The sequence below is a fragment of the Malaya genurostris genome, chromosome 3 (genome assembly GCF_030247185.1).
Source record: "Malaya genurostris strain Urasoe2022 chromosome 3, Malgen_1.1, whole genome shotgun sequence".
NCBI lineage: Eukaryota > Metazoa > Arthropoda > Insecta > Diptera > Culicidae > Malaya > Malaya genurostris.
The window spans coordinates 297,575,242-297,596,450 of NC_080572.1; the positions used below are offsets into that span (position 1 = coordinate 297,575,242).

At 39.9% G+C, this 21,209-nt stretch overlaps 1 protein-coding gene across 2 annotated transcripts in view; it reads left to right on the forward strand.

Moving 5' to 3' along the window:
- LOC131438610 (uncharacterized) overlaps positions 1 to 21,209 on the forward strand; it is a 225,143-nt gene that overhangs the window by 76,192 nt on the left and 127,742 nt on the right. Inside the window, exon 1 of one of the 2 annotated variants that reach the window (XM_058608738.1) lies at positions 3,885 to 4,864. The exons of the other annotated variant lie outside the window; for it this stretch is intronic. The gene's annotated coding sequence lies outside the window, so the exon portion shown is untranslated. Of the gene's footprint in view, positions 1 to 3,884; positions 4,865 to 21,209 lie in introns of those variants that run through there. 2 annotated transcript variants of the gene reach the window in all.

Here is a 21,209-nt window from a genome sequence, read left to right on the forward strand (position 1 = left end):
TTGAAAAGATTCATTTCTGGCTGATTTATTCACACAAGAACAATCAAAATGTAAGGGATCTCGACAAGGTCGTAGAGTCATCAAATGATTTCAGTCGAATTTCTCAGAAACGGCTGGATAGATTTTCAAAAAATTCTTGGGAGTACAAATTAATTCGGTCTAATCTTTCTCACTTCTCAGGTAATTTTCGAATTCCGTCTCGGAAAAATGTCTCGTCATTTGGGGTGATCCAAGTTTGAAGCCAATTTTTGATTTCTGCGAAAGCAGTAAACCGATGGCCATCAGAATCAGAAGGAGCAATGTCAGGAGAATACGGCGGGTGCTGGGCAAAATGTCCCACTTAAGCATGTTCAAATATTTTTTCACGACTATTGCGACATGAGGCCGAGCGTTGTCATGCAGGAAAATAACTTTACCATGTCTTTGCTTGTATTCCGGCCATTATTGAAAGTACAAATTCATTCGTCCGTTTTTTGGAGACAAAAATGCATTTATTTCAAAATAAAAAGAATCGAAAGATTAATCAAAATCTCATCCATTGCTAGTTACTAATTCCCACCTCTCAGGCGTATTCCGTCTCGAAAAAATGGCCTGTTTTTTGAGGTGAGACAATTTTATATTTCTACGAAAGAAGTCGTGCTGCATCCATCGGAACAACCACTAATCAGAAGGGGCAATGTCTGGAGAATACGGCGGGTACGGCAAAAATGTCCCACTTGAGCCTCACCAAATATTTTCTCATAACCTTTGCGACATGAGGCCGAGCGTTGTCATACAGGAGAACAATTTTATCATGTCTTTGCTTTTGTTCCGGCCGTTCATCTCGTAATGTACGGCTCAAACACATCAATTGAAGTTTGAAAACTGTATAAACCTGTCAACGATGATGGCTTTAAACAAACAGTACCAAAAGGTACCCAACACAGTGACTCAAAAAGCAATGAAGGCATAAAAATAATGTTCACAACAATGACTATGACAGCCCGTTTCTTATTAGTTAGAGTCTATCCATGTCACTTTGACCGCACAGGCTCAAGTCACTTGATTACATTGATCCGAAAATTACTAACATCTATCATGCGCTCGGAATACTAGGTTTTTCTTGCCAACAAAAGATTGTTACTGCTTTAGGTAAAGACTGTCCCAGAAAGTATGGACGCAACCAAAAACCGCTGCCATTTCGCAATGGTTCAGAATCTGTCAATTTTTATGGCTGCGGCCGGTTTAGTTTGTTTCGAAATACGTGGACTGTCACTGAGAAAAATAGCAAAAATGGAAGGAGTAAGTGAAAAAGCCGTGCGAAATGCAATCAGGAAGTTCGGTGAGATTAAACCTTTGAGGATAAAACGAAAACGGGTCGAAAAAAGGTCCTAATTACTCTAAGTTGGATAAACGTGGATTGAAGGCGTTCGAGCAAAAAAAGGAGGTTTCAGTTCGAGATGTGGCCAAAAAGTGGGCATTTCGAAGTCAAATGTTCTTCGTGCTAAAGAACGTTTGAATCTTCGAACCTATAGGAAGCAGAAACAACCAAAACGTAGTCCGAAACAAGAAGCATCGATCAGGCCGAGAGTTCAAAAGCTGTACAATACGATTCTTGCTGGAAATTTGAACTGCATAATCATGGACGATGAAACCTACGTGAAACTCGATTACAAATCCTTGCCGGGACCACAATATTATACGGTGCGAGAAGGGCAAGTGTTAAACCAGTCCGAGACATAGATTGAAGTCGAAAAATTTGGTAAGAAAGCTATGGTCTGGCAAGCAATTTGTAGCTGCGGTAAGATTTCGAAACCCTTCATCATCACTGCTTCAATGAACAGCGAAATATACATCAAGGAATGTTTACAAAAACGACTTCTACCCATGATTCGAAGCCACAAGGAACCTGTTGTCTTCTGGCCAGATCTTGCTTCTTGCCACTACTCGAAATCAACGGTAGAATAGTATACTACCAAAAATGTCACCTTCGTCCCAAAAGACATGAATCCACCAAATTGCTCACAACTTCGACCAATTGAGGAATTTTGGGCATTCAACAGTTCAAAAAAGATTGGAAAAAAGTGTCAAAACTTGTCGTCAAGAAGTCTGTACGGAAGTTAATGAGGAACGTTCGCAAGAAGGTGCACCAGCTAGTCTACAACGGCTAAGTAGCAAATGTTGAGAATAATATTCTGTTGTTGTAGTCTAATATTATCAGTATATCGAATAAAATTTGATTATCTAACACTTGTGAATTATTTACAGAGCAATTCCAGAAATGAGTAGACGAAAAAGTGACAAAATCAGAATCGACCTTCTCCGATTTGGATGAAACTTTGCACATGGCTTCAGTATGGCAAACCATAAGTTTTGAACCGATTGAGAGGTCAATCCGACTCACGACGTTGTAACTCGGAAACCATTAATTGTACAAAAATGGCGTCCAGTAAGAAGTTGTAGGGATTTGATTGGGGACTCTAAAAATATATACACTGAAAAAAAAATTGATTTTTTTTTCTCAATAATTTCAAAATGAATCAAAAAAATGAGGGTTTCGATTTTTTTTTGAAAATTTTTATTTTAAAGCTCTTAATAAATAATCTGCCTTTTGAAAAATGAAGAAGTTACAGCTGAAACAATTTACAGATATATTCGAAATTTCAAGTTCTCGTTGAAAGATAATCATTTAAACAGTAGAATTTTATTCTACAGGTTAAAGACAATAAATTTGTTCATGATATCTTTTCTTCTAAAAGTAGCTGTTCTTGAGATACTTGGATATTTAATTATAACACCATTTTTTATATTTCCATCAATTGTTTATTTGCTTGCTAAATCTACAATTATTACATGTACATAAATAATTCGTAATTATATTTAAGGTTTTAAGTTTTTGAAAATTGTATGAGTACTACGTGCATCGTCATTGGAATACAGTATTGTGACGATTGTGGTTTCTGAAATCGGAACGAAAGAATTCCCTACAACTTCTTCCTGAACGCCATTTTTGTACAATTAACGGTTTCCGAGTTAGAACGATTTGAAAAAGGCAATTTTTGTGAAATGCAAAAATACATACGCCCTTTTTAAAAATCAGTCGTGAGTCGGATTGACGTCTCCATCGGTTCAAAACTTATGGTTTGCCATACTGAAGCCATGTGCAAAGTTTCATCCAAATCGGAGAAGGTCGAGTCTGATGATCTGCTAAGCATTTCTGGAATTGCTCTTCATAAAAAAAAAGATAAAAAGAGAAATTGAAGCTGACTGATGGTAAATTTTGCGGATCTTCTAACTATCATCAATCGAATCTACGGTAAATTTTGCATTGTAAATACTAACTTTTAAAATATTTCCTCACGTTTTTGATAGTTTTTTTCCCCTACCGTTAATTGTATGAAATTACTCTTAGACCGCATTCATTTTTCTCAAGAATCTTTGGCTTACTCTAATCAATAAAAGCTACTGCTAATTGAATGATTCTACTCGTACTCGTACTCGTATACTCTGCAGATCTGACAAAAGCCTCCAAATTAACTCATAGTTTAAATCTGTTTATCTGTGCCACGGTTTACAAGTCATGATTTCCTCGCTTACTTCGATAACAATTCTCTCTTCAATTTTTTGCACTCCTTCGATCAGCGCATTAGCATCCCATAGAAGATCCACCGCTGCTATTTTAACACACAGAGAGGCACTGATAAAACCCCTACCGAAGCAATCCATGCTCCACCGGATCGAGAAGGCAAATTTGCAAACTCTCCACAACGTGAGACTCTCTCTCTCTCTTGCAGATTGGCCTTAAAACTTGAACACGATTCGATGGAGAGCCTCGTCTCGCAGGCTCTCTTGGTTCAAAACTGAAGACAACCCAGCGGATTGGTTGTTTGACCGTTCGTTCAGTCTTCTTTTTTGCATCGCATCAGACGGCGGTTTGGAAGATATCGCGTGGGTACCGTTTTGTTGACCGCGCGCGCGCACGTTTATCAGTACCGGATCGATTCGGAAGAATTGTTTCTACTGTCGGACCTGTGTATCAATTATGGGCAGCGAATTCGTAGGAACCCGAGTCTTTAGGTTCGCTTCGTGGAAACCCGTTGATAAGGATTCGGATTTACAGCCCGGGGAGATTAGCGAGAGTGTCTTAAAGTGACTAACGATTAACCTTTTTTTTTCTTCCGAAAGAAGTTGAAAAGGTGCGAGATGAAATAGCCATTCTCAACGTGTGCATGTGTATGTGCGTGTGTTTTTGTGTGCTACTTTTGTTCTTTGTAGTTGGCCGTGAAAAAAAAAGTTTGTGTTTTTTGTGACAGTCTTTGATGACAATTCGACCGTCGAGTTTTCGTCGCACCTGGTCAGTTCATTTGCGTAGTGGTTCCGACAGACATGAAGTCATCCTGATCTCCAATTTCACCTGGCTTCGGTGAGCAGTTTGTATCGAATGTCGCGGTGTTTGGTGCAGTTGGGAAGTCGAGTAAAAGTGCACCAAGTTCGAGTTTTTTACTCTACTCATACAAGAATTTTGTGTTTTACGGATAAGTGGTTCGAAAAGATCAACCAAATCGACGTAGGCGGCGGCGTTGTGAGCTTCAAAACAACAAAAATATCTCACCGCTGCCTGCATGTGCTTGTGTGACCTGCATTCCAAAAGCTCGATAATTTACAAAGTGATTCTCCACCGATAGTGCGATTGATTGGTTCGCGACTCTCGTGAGATTAAATTGAATTGCACAATCGCCGCAAGAGAAGTCGACAGAATACAGAGGAAACGTGTGAAGTGTCGTATCAAACAAGCCGAACAATCGTAAATTTCAAGCTTACCGAATCGGGGACAATCGTCTCGAGTTTCGGACACTCCCGGGAGGACACCGATCAGCTCGTTCAGGTAGGTGTTGGTTGTGGATGATGATGTACAAAAAAAAAACGGACGAGTTGAGTTGAGTTGAAAAACTTTCCTGGCGCAGATTTGGCGGGTTGATAACAATTATGCGAGCAAAAACAAAAATCCAAACCGGTTAGCTGGTGAACTGGAACCGGTTATTGTTTCGCCAATATGATCTGGGGTTTGACCTTCGGTTGGTTTTCTTTTCTTCGGCTGCTGCCGTCAGTGTGTGTTAAGGAGAGCAAATTTTTTTCTCCGGCAGCGATCATCTTATTGTTTTATGAGAAAGCTGTTTTTATTTTGTTCAACTGTAATTCAAGAAAATATAATTATATCTATTCAAATTTGCAAAAAAAAAAAAATGGAAATGGACATTTGTAAAAAAAACAAAACTTGATCCTACAAGCTTCTCTAAACGTTTTTTTTTTCTATTAGCTCCTTCCCTTATTTACACTTGACGCTCCGTTTTTCGCCTCGGAAAGTAGTTCAAGAGTTTCTCGGAAAGTACTGGTGAGATATGGTTAGACTTATTGGAATACGTCAAATCAGACATTAACATCGTATATGTTAGTTAGTTGCGTATTTTAAATGGTATGCGTGTTCAGAACACTTTGTGATCTGAGCCTACTTGTTCATTTATTACCTAGAAAATGTCGTGTTGCTTGTATATAATTAATTTTAACATTCGTTGTATATCGTTTATCTCGAGAGCAGTGTACAGATCGTCGGTTCAATTTTTGTTGTTGAAGCCCAATCGCGATCCATCACGATGTTTCGATGGTTTTAAAAATTCAATTGTGGTCGTCCAAGAAGACTTCAGTGAGGACGTTCAAACCAGCTGTTGTGCCAGAAAACCATAGATGCTTGAGTTTCAACATTGCGCAAACATTTGGCCATCAAAATATTTGTGAATACGACTTACTTTACTATGGGACACCTTTTTAAATTCAAACTGTACACGAATGGGTAGAACTTAATCGTAAATATCTCTTGTTGTATTCAAAGCAGCAACATAATTTCTTCCCTCTAATATCAGAAATATGTTCAGCAATTTATTATACAATTTTCAATAGTATAAGATATCCAAAAATGACTCAAAGTTAAAGTTTTCCTAAATGTTTGGTATGAACGAGGATTGAGGTGAAATTCAGTGCCAAAATGAGGGGCGCAAAATTCCAAACCCATGAATTGAACGATTCATCGCACAAAGCGAATCGTTTAAAACCGACACATAGAAATACGTAATATTGTCAGTGTTGCTAGTATTCCGATCAGTTATGAATTCCGAAAAAAAAATTTTTTAAGCATTCTTTTGAATAACGAGTTTCTAAATTCAAGCAGACAAATCCGAGCAGATTCTAATAAATTTGTTGTTAGCTCTTATTTTTAATTTATGACCTATATATGTTTCAGATACAAAAATTTACCAAATATAACTTTCCAAAAGGTACCTCTGAAAATACAAAAAAATAGGAATGTTTTGCGTTATAAATTGAAAAATTTTACATGTTATACGTAGGTCGTCGTTATTTTTCTTTTCTTCGTTCATGATACTGTACATGAAAGATACAATTATTCAAAATTTTTGGTATATTTAGATATAAATCTATTTCTATTATGTTTGTTTTTCTCTTATTATAATACATAGGTATAGAATTCTCTCAATCTAAAGAAAAAAATTTCGAGGTGTGCAAAGCATGTCAGCTATATTCGTATTCACGTCATCCAGTTATGTCTCTGACACTACCCACCCGTCTTTTTGTTAGAAAAACACCATAAATATCTATGTTGGGACAAAATTTCATTCAAATAAAGAATGCTGGTTTTTTGTAATTTGACTTCAAATTTTAAATAATGATTTTCTCAGTGTAGGGTTCGATAACTATTTTGTTTATTATTTTGATTCGAACATTAAACTAATTTTGTGAACAGCACAAATACAACAATTTTTTCGAGAAAATTTTTTTTTTCGATATTTGAAGTCGATTTACATTAAAAAGGTCATTTTCAAAGTTTATTAAATTTTGTCCCAAGGTAGGTGACGACTATGTTTCCTGTCAACCTTCCATATGTTGCAGGATGGACATTTTTCACGGAAAATGTGTTTCTAACGATAACAGCACTGATACTTTGTTCTAAAATTGGGTAACTATTTCGTTGTTATCAAAGACAAATTTTTTTCGAATACTAATCATTGTGCTTGTGGCGAAGGCTATCGCGATATTGATCATGTCGTTTGGACATGCGTGGAGTATCGTGATGTCAGATCTCAACTAATAAATTCTTTTCGTACCCAAGGTAGACCATCCAATGTCCCAGTTCGAGACATTCTTGCTTGTCGTGACCTTTCTTACATGAATCTTCTTTATCATTTCATAAAGACAATTGAAGTTTTAATTTAATAATTGACCCTTTTGAGACCTAGTTCTGACGCCTACTGCGTCCATTAGTTTATCCAACAGCAAAATTTTAATAAAAATGATGTGCTGATAAAAACAAACTCGAAATAGGTTATGAACCCAACAACAAAATGTATACAAATTTTAGCTTATTTTATTATTTATAGCATATGTTTTATTGAACTCAAATCGTTGTGACTATATTAGTATTATATAAAGATAAGAATTCTATGTAAAAGTGATGCTACGGCGAAGAAAAACTTATGTAAATTGCCTTAAGAATTAAACGTATTTATGGAAAAAAGACAAAAAGGTTTTTTTTTGTAAATCGATTTCAAAAAAAGTTTTGAGTGTAGGACTCGATAAAACGTTTTTCAATGTTCAGAAATTCGACTGATTTTGTGGTAAACATTATTTTTTTTTGTAGGATTTGCCATTTTTCGCAACAACTTTTTGGGAAACATTGAATAAAACAGGTCGACCCGTTTCAAACTGACTTTTCAATTTTGCAAAAACTATGTTTGCAAAGTGGCTTTTTATTACTAAGTCTATTTGTCCAGAAACATTCATTTATAATACATTATAGTATAATATAACACTATATAATACAATATAATATAATATAATACTATATAAAATAATATAATTATTATAATGAAATACAATATCACATAATATATGATAACATAACATAATGTAATAAAATATTATAATAATGAACATAATAACGATAATGATAATGATATAGATAATAATAGTAATAATAATAATAATAATAATAATAATAATAATAATAGTGATCATAATCATAAGAGTAATGATAACATTTTTTGTCCCAAAGTCTACCTGTCCAGAAGGTTTCATTCAAATTTGAAAGTGTTTGCCAACTGCGAATACGAAATTTGTCCTAACATTCGTTTATACTATGATCGATATGCTCGTCAACCTAATTTTCTTATCTCAACCCTCCTCCTTGCCGGATTTGGGACCGGCACAGTTAATACGAAATTCACTTCTTCCATACATAATCTGAATACACCTTGTTTCTTTGCATCAGGTTATTTTAAGGAATTGTTCTATTGACTTCTAATACATCGACAAAAAATTATAACTAATTCAGGAATTTGAACAAGTTTACCCTACTCTCCGAAAAAATGTCTGTTTAAACAGATCACGGGCTTCCAAAGTACGAAATTTCACCTTCGCGTACCTTCCTTAATAGCAAACTTTAAAAATTTTAGCTGTATTCGGATATGCATTCAAGATTCGAAATTTCCATCAAATGTTGTGGAGGTTATAAATGGATGCCACCGACGTTATTTTACATAAACTGCAACACTTTTCTTATTTGAAATCGCACCAGAAGAACATAATTTTTCAAAGCATTGTTGAAACAAATGAAAATTTTGTCTAGGAAAAACTTTGACGCGAGCGGAGTGTATTCGTGACCAACCCGCACGCCTGCTTTGATCTGATCCGGTTTTGAAAATACCGACTAAAAACCCCTAGAAGTAATTTTCCACTTTCACGTGAGAAATTAGGGTGCCGGTATTTTGAAAAATTCAAACTTATCATTGCTTAACGATGATCAGTGTATTCGAGTGCAATAAAAGTTACACTTTTATGGCGTTCTGTGTTTTTCGGAATTTTCGTTAGTTAGGCAAGATCCAACGTACACAAAAATCGGTGTCACCCTCACAGCCCCAGCCCAACGACTTCAAACAGGTTTCTCCTCGAATACATCGCAGATCGTAAAAAAAACAGAACGGCCCATCGAGCACTCCCGTGTGATCATGACCGTTAATCTGTTTATCATATAAAGTGCTTTGCTAGCAGCTTGAGACTTGAGCAAACAGAATTGCACCCGAAAAAAATAACACAACAAATTCAGTAATCAATTCAAACCGCGACCTTTTCCGACCAACTCTGTAGCTCTGGGAATGCTTGAAATGCCAGTCACTTGGTCGGTTGGTTGGTTGGTTGAACGACATTGAAAAACATCTTCGGTTGCCTCCGCTTCACCTCTGCGCTCCAAACAACTGGCGAATGATCCGTTTCTGGCTCCGAGCTCAAGAACCTAGCCCACTCGTGCGGAATACCAATGACCACCACTGGAATTCCCGACCGTTTTTAAACCATTTTACGTTCAAGTCGGAGAATCTAATTGATATTGCAATTGTGTAACGAAATGGTTCTTCTCTCTCTCTCTCTTTCTCTCTCATTCGAACAGCCGCTGTTGGTATGCAATTTCATTTATTAATTTGTTCCGAAACCACTTCTGTGTCGTCGTCGTCGTCTCTTCCATCATTCGGTCACGTCACGTCAATAACAACCAAAAATAGCATCGATCGTAATAAACTCACTTGCAACGTCCGGCTCAAGTCGACAAATGGCAAACAAATGGACCGAGACTTAGACACAAAAAAGGATCAACTCAGCAGGGAAACTGTGAAGACTCGGTGTGACAATTATGGCACGACCGGCGGAAACTAAGTTGGTTTAAAACTTGGATGCGATCTCGACTTTTCCCGATCGAGGAACACCGAGTGACTTTCCCTAGGTACGTTGTTTCACTTTCAGTGTCCTATTTCAAGCGGTGTCTTCTTACACTAATAACTGCAGAAAGAGTTCATCTTTCTACTGTACAGTGTTGCCAGGTTGGTTGCATATTTGAATAGTTTCATTGAGAATTGATCTTTCTACGGAATACATTCCCCGTCGATCGACTAAAAACTGGCAACCACATCGAACAAACGGGAAGGTACACGTGGAAAGCTACTCCGGTATGCGGATAACTTATGTTTGTGACACACTGAAGCACTCGTTGTTTGGTTTGGCGGGTTTACTTTTCTGGTTTCTTGTGTAAATCCCTGATGCCGTGATCCAACCGACTTGGATAGCAGGTTTGAGAACTCATGGCACCTGAGCTTCGTAAGACGATCATGGCATGGGCATGATCTTTTTTTCTTCTTCTAGCTAAGATCCGCTTATGGTGTTGAATCGCCGATGTCCGGTTTTGTCAGCGCGTTCGTCAGTGGGCATACGAGTCCAAACTACGCAGCCTGGTTCGGAGTGTGATCTGGTTCGTGACGGCTTCGGCCTGCTGCCTTGCTGCGACATGATCAGGTGAATTAAACTAACTGCTGGCTAATTGGGGAGCAAAGTGAAACTGATGCTGGGATCGGTTCGCTCCACCGATCGTCGTTTACTAAATAAACTTTCATTTGAATTATCTTGAATTTTGAAGGACGAAGTATGCAAGCGAAGGTCATTGCCATCTATTTCTTGCTTGCTGAATTTTCCTATATAACGCCTTCAAGCAATGGCGAATCTTTGAAAACCCATCCGATCTTTGCAATAAATGGAAGAGAATATCAAAAAGTTCATTAACAATGAACTTACTGATCTTAAAAGACAACTGCGCACGTTAGAACGAATGAAACGTGTTATTTTTTTCCATTTATACCTACCTGCATCAAAACCGTCGTCCCTGCACGAGACACCAAGACAAACAAGCATCATGAGATGTTTGCATTAATACTCGATGATACCAAACATTTCTAGTTTTTTATGGTTATTTCATACGACTTAAAATTTTATCACAAATTGCTGATCATATTTCCGATAGCATGGAGACAAAGTTATATAGTTGGGTTAAGTATCCCAAGAGATTTTCACGATTAAGTTCTACCCATTCTTGTACAGGGTAAATTTTGGAAAGGCGTCCCATAATAATGTAAGACAACATATTCACGACAAAATATTTTTTAGGAAACTTTTAGAAAAAGTACCTTCTACAATTTAAGTTTTGAGATCAACCTAGGGGCCATGCATAAACCACGTACACTCTCTGGGGGGAGGTGGCTTTAATGAAAGTCTACGGTTGTCTACGAGAGGGGTTTTGCGAAAATTCTGTGTAGTTTCATTTTCTTTTATTCACAAAAAAATTACGAAAACCAGTCAATCAAGCCAGAACAAGCCGCCAGAAGAAGCTTTACCTGAGGCAAGTGCAAATTTTCGAAAAATACATCTCAGAAGCTAGACTGAACTAAAATCTTTCCAGTAAAATTGTTCATTTGAAACAATTTACGAAGGAAGTCAATTTTCTTTCCTATCGCCCATCCGGTAAAGACATTTGAGAATCATTGTATCGCATCGCCGCTTGTGTATCTTTTATAACTTAGAATTGAGGATACCACCCGGTGAACGACTTTCAATGTTAAGAACAATATAACAAAACTAATTTCCAACACAAATTGTACATTATTACGCTCGCCTTGAGTCTTTTAGTATCATATTGTTGAACAACAGAATCTTTCTAGACCACTTATTAAGTATTTCTAGTAACACTAAGACTGTGAACCATATCGCGAAAATGTCTGCGACAGTCTACGAAGGGGGAATGGGGGGTTAAAAAGTTTCTAGTTTTGGTCTAGGAGGCTTATGAACGGTCCCCTATGAGTTCACTCATAGAAATCAAGCGTTTGCAGAGAATGTTGAAACAGTGATCACATCACTTGAACGTTTGGACCACTTGGACTAAGCAATGCGTATTTATACCGCATAATGAACCCCCTACTGGAAAGTTGCAGTAAATAAAGCATTCATACAGCTTTTTAGTTCTTATTTAGGCGAACTTGATGAGCGACCTCATCATCTTGAAGAAAAAAAATCGCGCTTGCGCATGCCGCTTACTCACCGGGCCTGGCACCATCAGATTACCAAATGTTTTCATCGATGAGGCACACCTTTGGTTAAAATTTATGAGAAATTCATATAAGAAACTAAAAGCTACCTGTGAGATTCGCAATAAAATTCAATTCAAATTAATTAAGATTCATTCGCGAAAAAATTTAGTAGTAGATATTACCACGAATCCGCGGGTTTTAAGGAAAGACAAATCAAACAAAATGCGATTCCGAGATTTTATCGATTTTCATTTGAACTCATCCTATTACATTGACCTACATTGAAGCCACTCTCAATAAGATTAGGTTATCTACTGAATCCGATAAGCAGCCGTCTGTTTCGGCGAAACAGACCGATTTGGTCGGTAAGTGGTTAAATCCTCTAATAAATAATGATAATAATACCGGGAATTGATTCCATCGGAGAGGTTCGATAACAGGATCGAATAACCGAAGACAACATCTTGTACCAAGTTTCATTGTCTCTTTTTCTTTTTCAATAAACATTATGCAATCGCGGTAAAAACTGACTTTCGAATCCAGGTGCGAAGGGCCGAGTGTTTTCTGTCGATTTCGCAGCTTAATAATTTCTTAGAAATTATTTGTCCGAGTTTCATAATCCAATAGTTCATTGATAGGTACAATGTTCTGATAGTGTACTGTCGAGTAACATTATGATTCACGTTCCAGTTTCGGAGTTATGAGTTCGTTAACCCGGTGGAGTTTTTTATTATAATTAGCTGATTTTAATCACTTACGTTTTTTATCCATATTTTAAAAAGAGAAACATAATTCTCACATGCATATTTTTCTTCAAATATCAAGATAACAGGTTACATTTTTATATTATAAATCTCTGTATTTTGTTACAAAATCCTAAACAAAAAGAAAGACTTCATTACACTGATAGGAAATAAAACATTTTTTCAGCTATGCCATTCTAATCCAACAGCCGGATAAAATGCGCGAGAATATTGATTCTTAGTAGGCTGGGCCAAAAAGAACAGATAACAGAAGTCACCACATGGCGGGTTTGCAGAAGGGTTGTGCCAACAATAGCCGCTCGTCATCATTTAGTGACTGTTAGTGAGAACCGACGAAATTTGATCCAATAATGTTACACCTCTCAATGTTAGTGTCATGAGTCATTCCTAGGAAGATGGCGTAAAGAAAGAAAACTAACTTCGAGGGGAAGCCCTTCGAGGCGAGGTTGCCGTATAGCACCAGACCTACCCGCAGCTGGAGGTCATTCGAGACTACCGAAGTGGAATGAATATGCGTCATTTACTACATTGTATATTTTTTGCACTCGAATTATTTTTCTAACTTTCTCTAGCTTTAATTTCTTCGTAAAAGTAATTTTAAACGTTTTCAAATTTTTTTAAAACCTGAACACTCTACTGCAGTGTATCACGTGATCAGTCCGATAAATGATACGTGCTTTCCACATTTGAAAAAACAGTGATGTTGTTTACAGTTTTGAAATTGAGGGTTCGATTGATCAGTTGTTTATTCAGATTTGTTAAAATCCGTCCCTGGTAATATAAAAAGGTATAGTCAATAAAAATGTAAGATAAAATATTTATATAAATCTCTTGACAATTCCAGAATGTTACCTTATCTTACCTTACCTTACCTTACCTAACAGCTATAGTCTTGGGGCGTCCTTTGCTTTATCAAGAATACGTCTCCACATAACTCCACTTGATCGATCCACCTTGCTCGCTGCGCTCCTCTTCTTCTTTTTACCAGTCGGATTAGATTCAAGAACCATTTTCACTGGGCTGTCGTCCGACATCCTTATGACATGCCCAGCCCATCGTAGACGTCCGATTGTAGCTGTCCGTACGATAGGTGGTTCTCCTAGCAGCTGTTGCAATTCGTGACTCATACGCCGTCTCCACGTTCCGTCTGCCATCTGCACTCCGCCATAGATGGTCCTCAGTATCTTTCTTTCGAAAACACTGAGGGCGCGTTGGTCCTCTGCCAACATAGTCCAGGTCTCGTGGCCATAGAGAACAACCGGTCTAATTAGCGTTTTGTAGATGGTAAATTTTGTGCGATGGCGTACTTTTTTCGACCGAAGGGTCCAAAGTACGCACCATTCCCTGCCAAAACACGTCTCCGTATTTCTCTGCTGGTGTCATTATCGGCGGTCACCAGTGAGTACAAATACACAAACTCGTCAACCACCTCGATATCGTCACCGTCTATCAATATTCGTGGTGAGAGGCGTAGTGTTTCTTCTCTAGAGCCTCTTCCTCTCATGTATCTTGTTTTCGACGCATTTATGGCCAGTCCGATACGCTTAGCTTCAGCTTTCAGTCCGATGTAGATTTCCGTCATCTTCTCAAGGTTACGTGTCACAATATCAATATCGTCAGCGAAGCCAAAAAGTTGTATGGACTTTCGGAAGATCGTGCCACTCGTGTCGATCCTCGCTCTTCGAATCACACCTTCCAGAACAATATTGAACAAGATACAAGAAAGCCCATCACCTTGACATAACCCTCTCCAAGATTAGAAGGGACTCGAGAGCGTCCCAGATACTCGGACGTAGCACATCACTCTATCCATCGTTGCTTTGACCAATCGCGTCAGTTTATCCGGGAAACCGTATTCGTACATGATCTGCCATAGCTGTTCTCGATCGATTGTGTCGTATGCCGCTTTGAAGTCAATGAATTGGTGATGCGTGGGTACGTTGTATTCACGACACTTCTGGAGTACTTGTCTTATCGCGAATATGTGATCCGTAGTAGCGCGGGCTCCAGTAAATCCCGCTTGGTAAGGCCCTACGAATTCCTTAGCTATTGGTGATAGACGACGGCAAAGGATTTGGGAGAGTACCTTGTCGGGGGCGTTGAGCAAGGTGATTGCGCGGTAATTGCAACAGTCTAGCTTATCGCCCTTTTTGTAGACGGGACATACCACTCCATCCATCCATTCCTGCGGTAGAATCTCCTCTTCCCAAATCCTAGAAATCATCCAGTGCAGCACTCTAGCCAGTGCCTCTCCTCCCTATTTGAGCAGCTCGCCTGGCAACTGGTCATTGCCCGCGGCTTTGTTGTTCCTCAGCTTGCCGATCTCCTCACTTATCTCAGACAGATCAGGGGCTGGGAATCTGTCGTCGGCTGAGCGTGCACCCAGATTGATTCCTGTACCGTTCTCTGTAGCTTGTGCTTCGCCATTCAGATGCTCCTCATAGTACTGCTTCCACCTGTCGATCACCTCACGTTCGTTCGTGAGAAGGTTACCACTGGTATCTCTGCACATTCCGGCGGACCTTATGTTCCTCCAGCCGTCTTCAAGAGTCGCCGCGCCAAGCTGCTCTTCCGTTGGTAGCACTAGCTCCAGTTGTTGCGCGTATTCCTCTGCAGTACGAATGCTACGTAGCTGCTCGAGATTTAGTCCCGGCGTTCCTGTGCGACGAGTATTGTGCACCGTCGATAGTTTTGAGCGCATACAAACCGCGACAAGGTAGTGGTCAGAATCAATGTTGGCACTGCGGTAAGTGCGGACATTGATGACGTCGGAGAAGAATCGCCTGTCGATGAGAACGTGGTCGATTTGATTTTCCGTATGTTGATCAGGTGATCTCCAGGTGGATTTGTGGATATCTTTGCGGGGGAAGAAGGTGCTCGAACTACCATTCCTCGGGAGGCTGCAAAGTTCATGCATCGTTGGCCGTTGTCATTTGTTACCGCGTGCAGGCTCTCCAGCCCGATCACGGGCCTGTACATTGCCTCCCGGTCTACCTAAGCATTCATGTCGCCGATGACGAGTTTTACATCACGCCGTGGACAGCTGTCGTTGGTTCGTTCCAGCTGTGCGTAGAATGCTTCCTTCTGGTCATCGGGTCTCGTCTCATGTGGGCAGTGCACGTTGATGATGCTGTAATTGAAGAAACGGCCCTTGATCTTCAATAAGCACATTCTATCACTGATTGGCTGCCACTCAATCACGCGCTGGCGCATCTTGCCCAACACTACAAATCCCGTTCCTAGAACGTTGGTTGTGCCGCAGCTCTGGTAGAAGGTAGCCACTCGATGCCCACTTTTCCACACCTTCTGTCCCGTCCAACAAAGTTCCTGCTGTGCTACGACATCGAAGCCGCGGATTAGAAGCTCATCATGCAGCATTCGGTCGTATCCTAGGAAGCCAAGCGATTTGCAGTTCCATGTGCCAAGCTTCCAATCGTAGTCCTTATTTCGTTGCGTAGTTCTTTGCCGATTATTCCGAGTCGTATTTCTTTCTTGATCGTACGTAACATGTGTTTTCCGGGCGGCTTGTTAGGCCTGCACCAACCTCCTGTCTCGCCGGAGGGCCATCGTGTCAGCACTGTTTAGAGTCCCACACTGACACAAGGACGGTAATCAGCCGCTCCTAACATGGAGAATAGACGCTGTTTCGAGCCGCCTCAACATGGGGAACAGACGCTCGGGTAGGCTCGCTCTCTGTAAAGAGAAGGCAAGCCCCCCCCTTCCCTGTCAGCATACGACCAAGGTCCCACCGGGGTTGGTTACCCGATCTTTCCTATGGTTACTCGTACCCCAGACCGCGGGGAGGTAGGGATAGGAGTTACTGGACAAGAGGCTAAGAACCACATTGGGGCCTGGATTGCGCATTGTCCAGTCGTTTACCAATCAACTTGGCACAGCTACTTCTTGCTATTTAAAGGGGAGAGGGAGTGTAGTAAGTGTTCTTAATAGGGGGAGGGGGTCTTGAAAAAATTTGTCTAATTTAACGTGAATCGATACTTTTTTAAGACTATAGAAACATTTTGCATATATTAGATATGATTATATGTAGAATGAATGTAGCAAGTGTCTTTAAAACCGGGGGGGGTGTAATGTTTGAAATTACATAACTCCGAAATCACATCACGGATTACTATCAAACTTGGAACATGTACTTCTTGCTCTTCAGAGATGATCATTGGGACATTTTCAGGGGAGGGAGTGTGTAGCAAGCGTTAATTTATTTATTTATTTATTTATTTATTCATTTATGGAGCAAAGGAAAAGCCCGATGGAGATGAAATTTGGTAATCTCTCTCTCTCCAGCAGGCATAAAACCTTCTCATTATTTGTATCAACAGATTACAATGATCCAACAGATGCATTTGGACTTATTACTAACAATTGAAACTAACAATTAAAACTAACAATTAAAAATAAATCTATAACCCTATAACTAATTGATGACGCTAAGCCTTACATGGCAGTAATAGTACTCTTGCTTAAAAAGTGAGTGAGAAGAAAAGAGTGGGAATGTATACAAGGGTTGGTGGAGAAGGTGGTAGACGAGCGTGGGCTAGCAACTGTGTTAGAATCGGCATGAAGATCTAATTAGTGACCAAAAAGATGGTGGAAGGCAGAGAAAACGACGGGTTTAGAATCGGCATGTAGATCTAATTAGTGATCGAAGATTGCATGGTGGAAGACAGAGAGAAAGAAGAAATGACGACCAGGTTAATTTCGGCGGGCGGATCTAGTTAGTTTCCAATGGAGAATGGTGGAGAGGAGTGGGGGTTAAACGAAAATACAATAATGTATGTATGCATGTATGTGGAGCAGGGAAAAGCCCATTGGAGTTGAGAATTTTTAAATCTCTGCCTCCAGTAGGCATAAAACCTCCTCATCATTTGGGGAGGCAATGTCGAAATTTATCTAGTTTGAATTGATTTGAATAGAATTGATACTTTTTGAAAATAATACCATTTCGTAGCAACGCCGGGTCATTCAGCTAGTTGTTAATAAAAACCTTCACTTTTAAATCGTTTTAGCAATTGAACTACTCTGGATGTGATGAATGAACTTGAAAAAAAACGAACTTGGCATATGATCTGACTGTGCACGGCCGGTGTAGTTCAAACATTAGCCTCAAGTCGGTGAACTAATGCCGTGTTAATCCGTCACTCCACCATTTTAGAATTTTTAAACTTGTTGGGTACTAGGAAGAATAGTGTATTTTCTACCAAAAAAGTTTGAAAACCACCGGTTTAAATTTTGAAGACCACATAACTCAAATAGGAACAACGAAAATAACCTCACAGACAGGCAAACTGCCTGGCATTGAAACCATTCCATGACTGCATTCGATAGGCTCATACCAACCCGATTTTTTTCGCGCCGCACAAGGCACAAATCGATGAATGGGACCACATGCCAACGCACCATCGTTTAGACGGCCGGCTATGGAATATCTTGAATTAGTGGCACACGCTGCTGCTGCTGCTCAATGGTTGCGGAGAAACCTACCTAACATACCTATCCTACTTGTCGACACTCGTGCAGGATTATGCCGAATATAATCTGTCATAATTAGTACGCACACAAAACAACCGAAAACCCCGAGAGTCCGGTGCGGTGCGGTGCGGATTTGAACAAAACAGAGACGCCGTCGAACGCCGAAACATCAAGAAGTAGTGGTAGTGCTTTTCGAGAGTGACCTACATCCATTGTGGTCGAGAGATACCTGCGCCTAGCCAAACCGAGGCATGTGTCCAACATAATACATGCTTCGAGATGAAGATTTAATTTCCGACGCAATCGATCGGGTAAACGCTTTTTCATTACCATTGCTTTCGAACTGTTTTGGCACAGTCAAGCTGAAAGCCTTGCGTCGTATGCTAGAATTAGCCCCTCCTCAAATGACTGTAATAACGAAATTGTATATTGGATTTTGTTTTTTTTTTTCTCTTAATTATGGCGAAGGTAGTGCAAGACGGAAAGAGATAGAGTTAAGCGAGGCTACGTTATTTTCAAGGGTCATCGAGGTGCTACAGTTAGTCTTAATTTGGCAAAGGTCATACAACTGTGCTTTCGAATAGACATGAATATTTAGTACCTTGTTGAGTTTCGAATCTAATTACAAGAAAATCCCAATCCGGACATGAGTTTACTTACTTAACTCGATTAGCTATTTACCATTACGTGATGGTAATTTTCTACAATCTAAAGTTTAGGCAAACAAAAAGTGCCGAATTTGAACGGAACAGAGGAACGTGCATAGTGACAGCCACAAACGTTTACGTAAGTCGTTAAAAAAATCATCCATCGGCATGCGCAAACGATTGTCTTCGCTGACCTTCGCAATTCTGACTCTTTAGAAGACTGCACAAAAAAAAAATTGCGCCGTCGACAGTCATGACATCTTCCCATAGATTTAGGTTGAGTGACCTGCTTTCATAATTTTGCCAATCTTCGGTTGGCCCTAAAGAACTTTCCCACCGTCCGATTATCGACCATATCAGGTTAGTTAACCGATTCAACGCTAATTTTACAACCATCCAACACACACGGAAAACAACATCCACACATAATCGGTTTCTCGTTGGGATCCATCCTCAAATCGCTTTACCCCACAACAAACGGATACATCACACACAAGCGCAAGCTCGGGATCGTCGTGATAATCCGTCGATTTGGCCAGTTTTACCTGCTGTGAACCTTTTCCAGACCCGCACTTCCACACAAGCCTAAAAAAAACAGGTTTCGCTTCTGGTCCAGCAGCTTTCGCCATCGTCGCCATCGGATATTCGTTTGGGGTTTTGTAGCGCAACCGTACGGTTTCCTTATTTCTCTCTCCATCTCTCATTCGCTTCTCCATCGCTACGAGACGAGGACGCCTTTTAAATAATTGCAAAACCGCAGGCAGATCAGCACCGGTTTACTTCCTGCATTCCATCAATTCTGTGGTGTGGTGGAATGTGATGCGAGGGTGGTAAAACTCCTCGGGGGGGGGAGACAAATTTTCGAAATGTCGGATTGCGATGTGCATTCGGTTGTTTGCTTGTTTGCAAAAGTTTGCAAATGGGAAATGCAACATCTTTCGGGAGAGAAGACACGGTAAAAAGCCTCGCTGAGTTACGTAAGGAGTGTATCGAAAAGTAGTTAGCAACATTGATTATTGAATAAAAAAGCGAAAAAAACATATTTTGACATCAGTTTTCGATATATTGTAGAAAAATTACATTTTTACGCATTTCACTGATTATATTGAAGAAAATCCTAGTTTCGGTGAAACGCTCGCACTTTGGACTTGACATTGTTCATTAAATTCTGCACAGTTACTTTTGTGACTTTCCTGGTGGCAGCTGTCCAGTTTTTTTTTTTTGAACTCCTGCATGTTTTGGGACACTGTACCTTCCTTCCGAAAGTGCCGCTTGACAATTGCCCAATACCTTTCAATTGGCCGAAGATCCGAGCTGTTCGGTGGGTTGATGTCCTTTTCCATGAATTGTACATTATTTTTAACAACCACTGTAGAACGGAGTTGGCGTAGTGGGCTGAAGCCAAATCCAGCCAGAAGAGATGAGGAGCCTTATGCTTTCTGTACAGTGGCAGCATTCTCGTCTTCAAACATTCTTCCTCGTACACCTTAACGTTAATTGTGCCCTTCGTGAAGAAAATCGACTACCGCAAACCACAGGTACAAATGGCTTGCCAGACCAACGCCTTCTGTCCAAACTTTTCCATCGCCCCCGTGGTGTCGAGAGTCTTCCTTGGCGTAGGTTTCGTCGTCGATCAGGATGCATCCGTCTTTATTCTGTAGAATCCGGTTATACAGTTTTCGCGCTCTTATTTTGGCCTGAACTTGCTGTACAAGGGACTTTTTCGGCACCTTCTGTTTCTTGTACGTTTTCAGGGAGTTCCGAACTTTGATCCGTTGAATCATTCCGATGCTGGTGCTGAACTGCTTGGCCAAATCCCGCGTCGACGCCGATGGGTTTTTCCTGATGTACTGAAACCACTTTTAAGACCCGTTTTCCTCCCGGATGGGGGCAAATCCTTCATGGAAAGGGTTTTATCGAACTTCTCGATAATAGTTTTGACACTGGTGTAGTGCACCTTCACCCGTTTTGCAATTTAGTTGTACGTGACACCACTTTCTGAGCACCAAGTGTGCAGAATATTCTTTCGCGTTTCCGGATCAATTCGACTCATCATTGAAACGATAAACCGTAGCGAAACCAATCAATTGCGCAGCTGTTATTGACATGTAAACAAACATGTCACCGCAGAACACGCTGCACAAAATTAAGCCATTTCAGAGTAATAACTGTTTGAATGTTGCTAACTACTTATCGATACACTCCTTATTAGGCGTTGGTAACAGCCTCGCAAAATTTGAATGACACTTTATTACAAAAAGTCATACTTTGTTTTTCCAAAATTGATCTACACTATCTTTTGAAAAGGGCCAAACCATTGAAGCTAATTTTTTTTCAAATAGTTATTGTTAAAAATAATACAT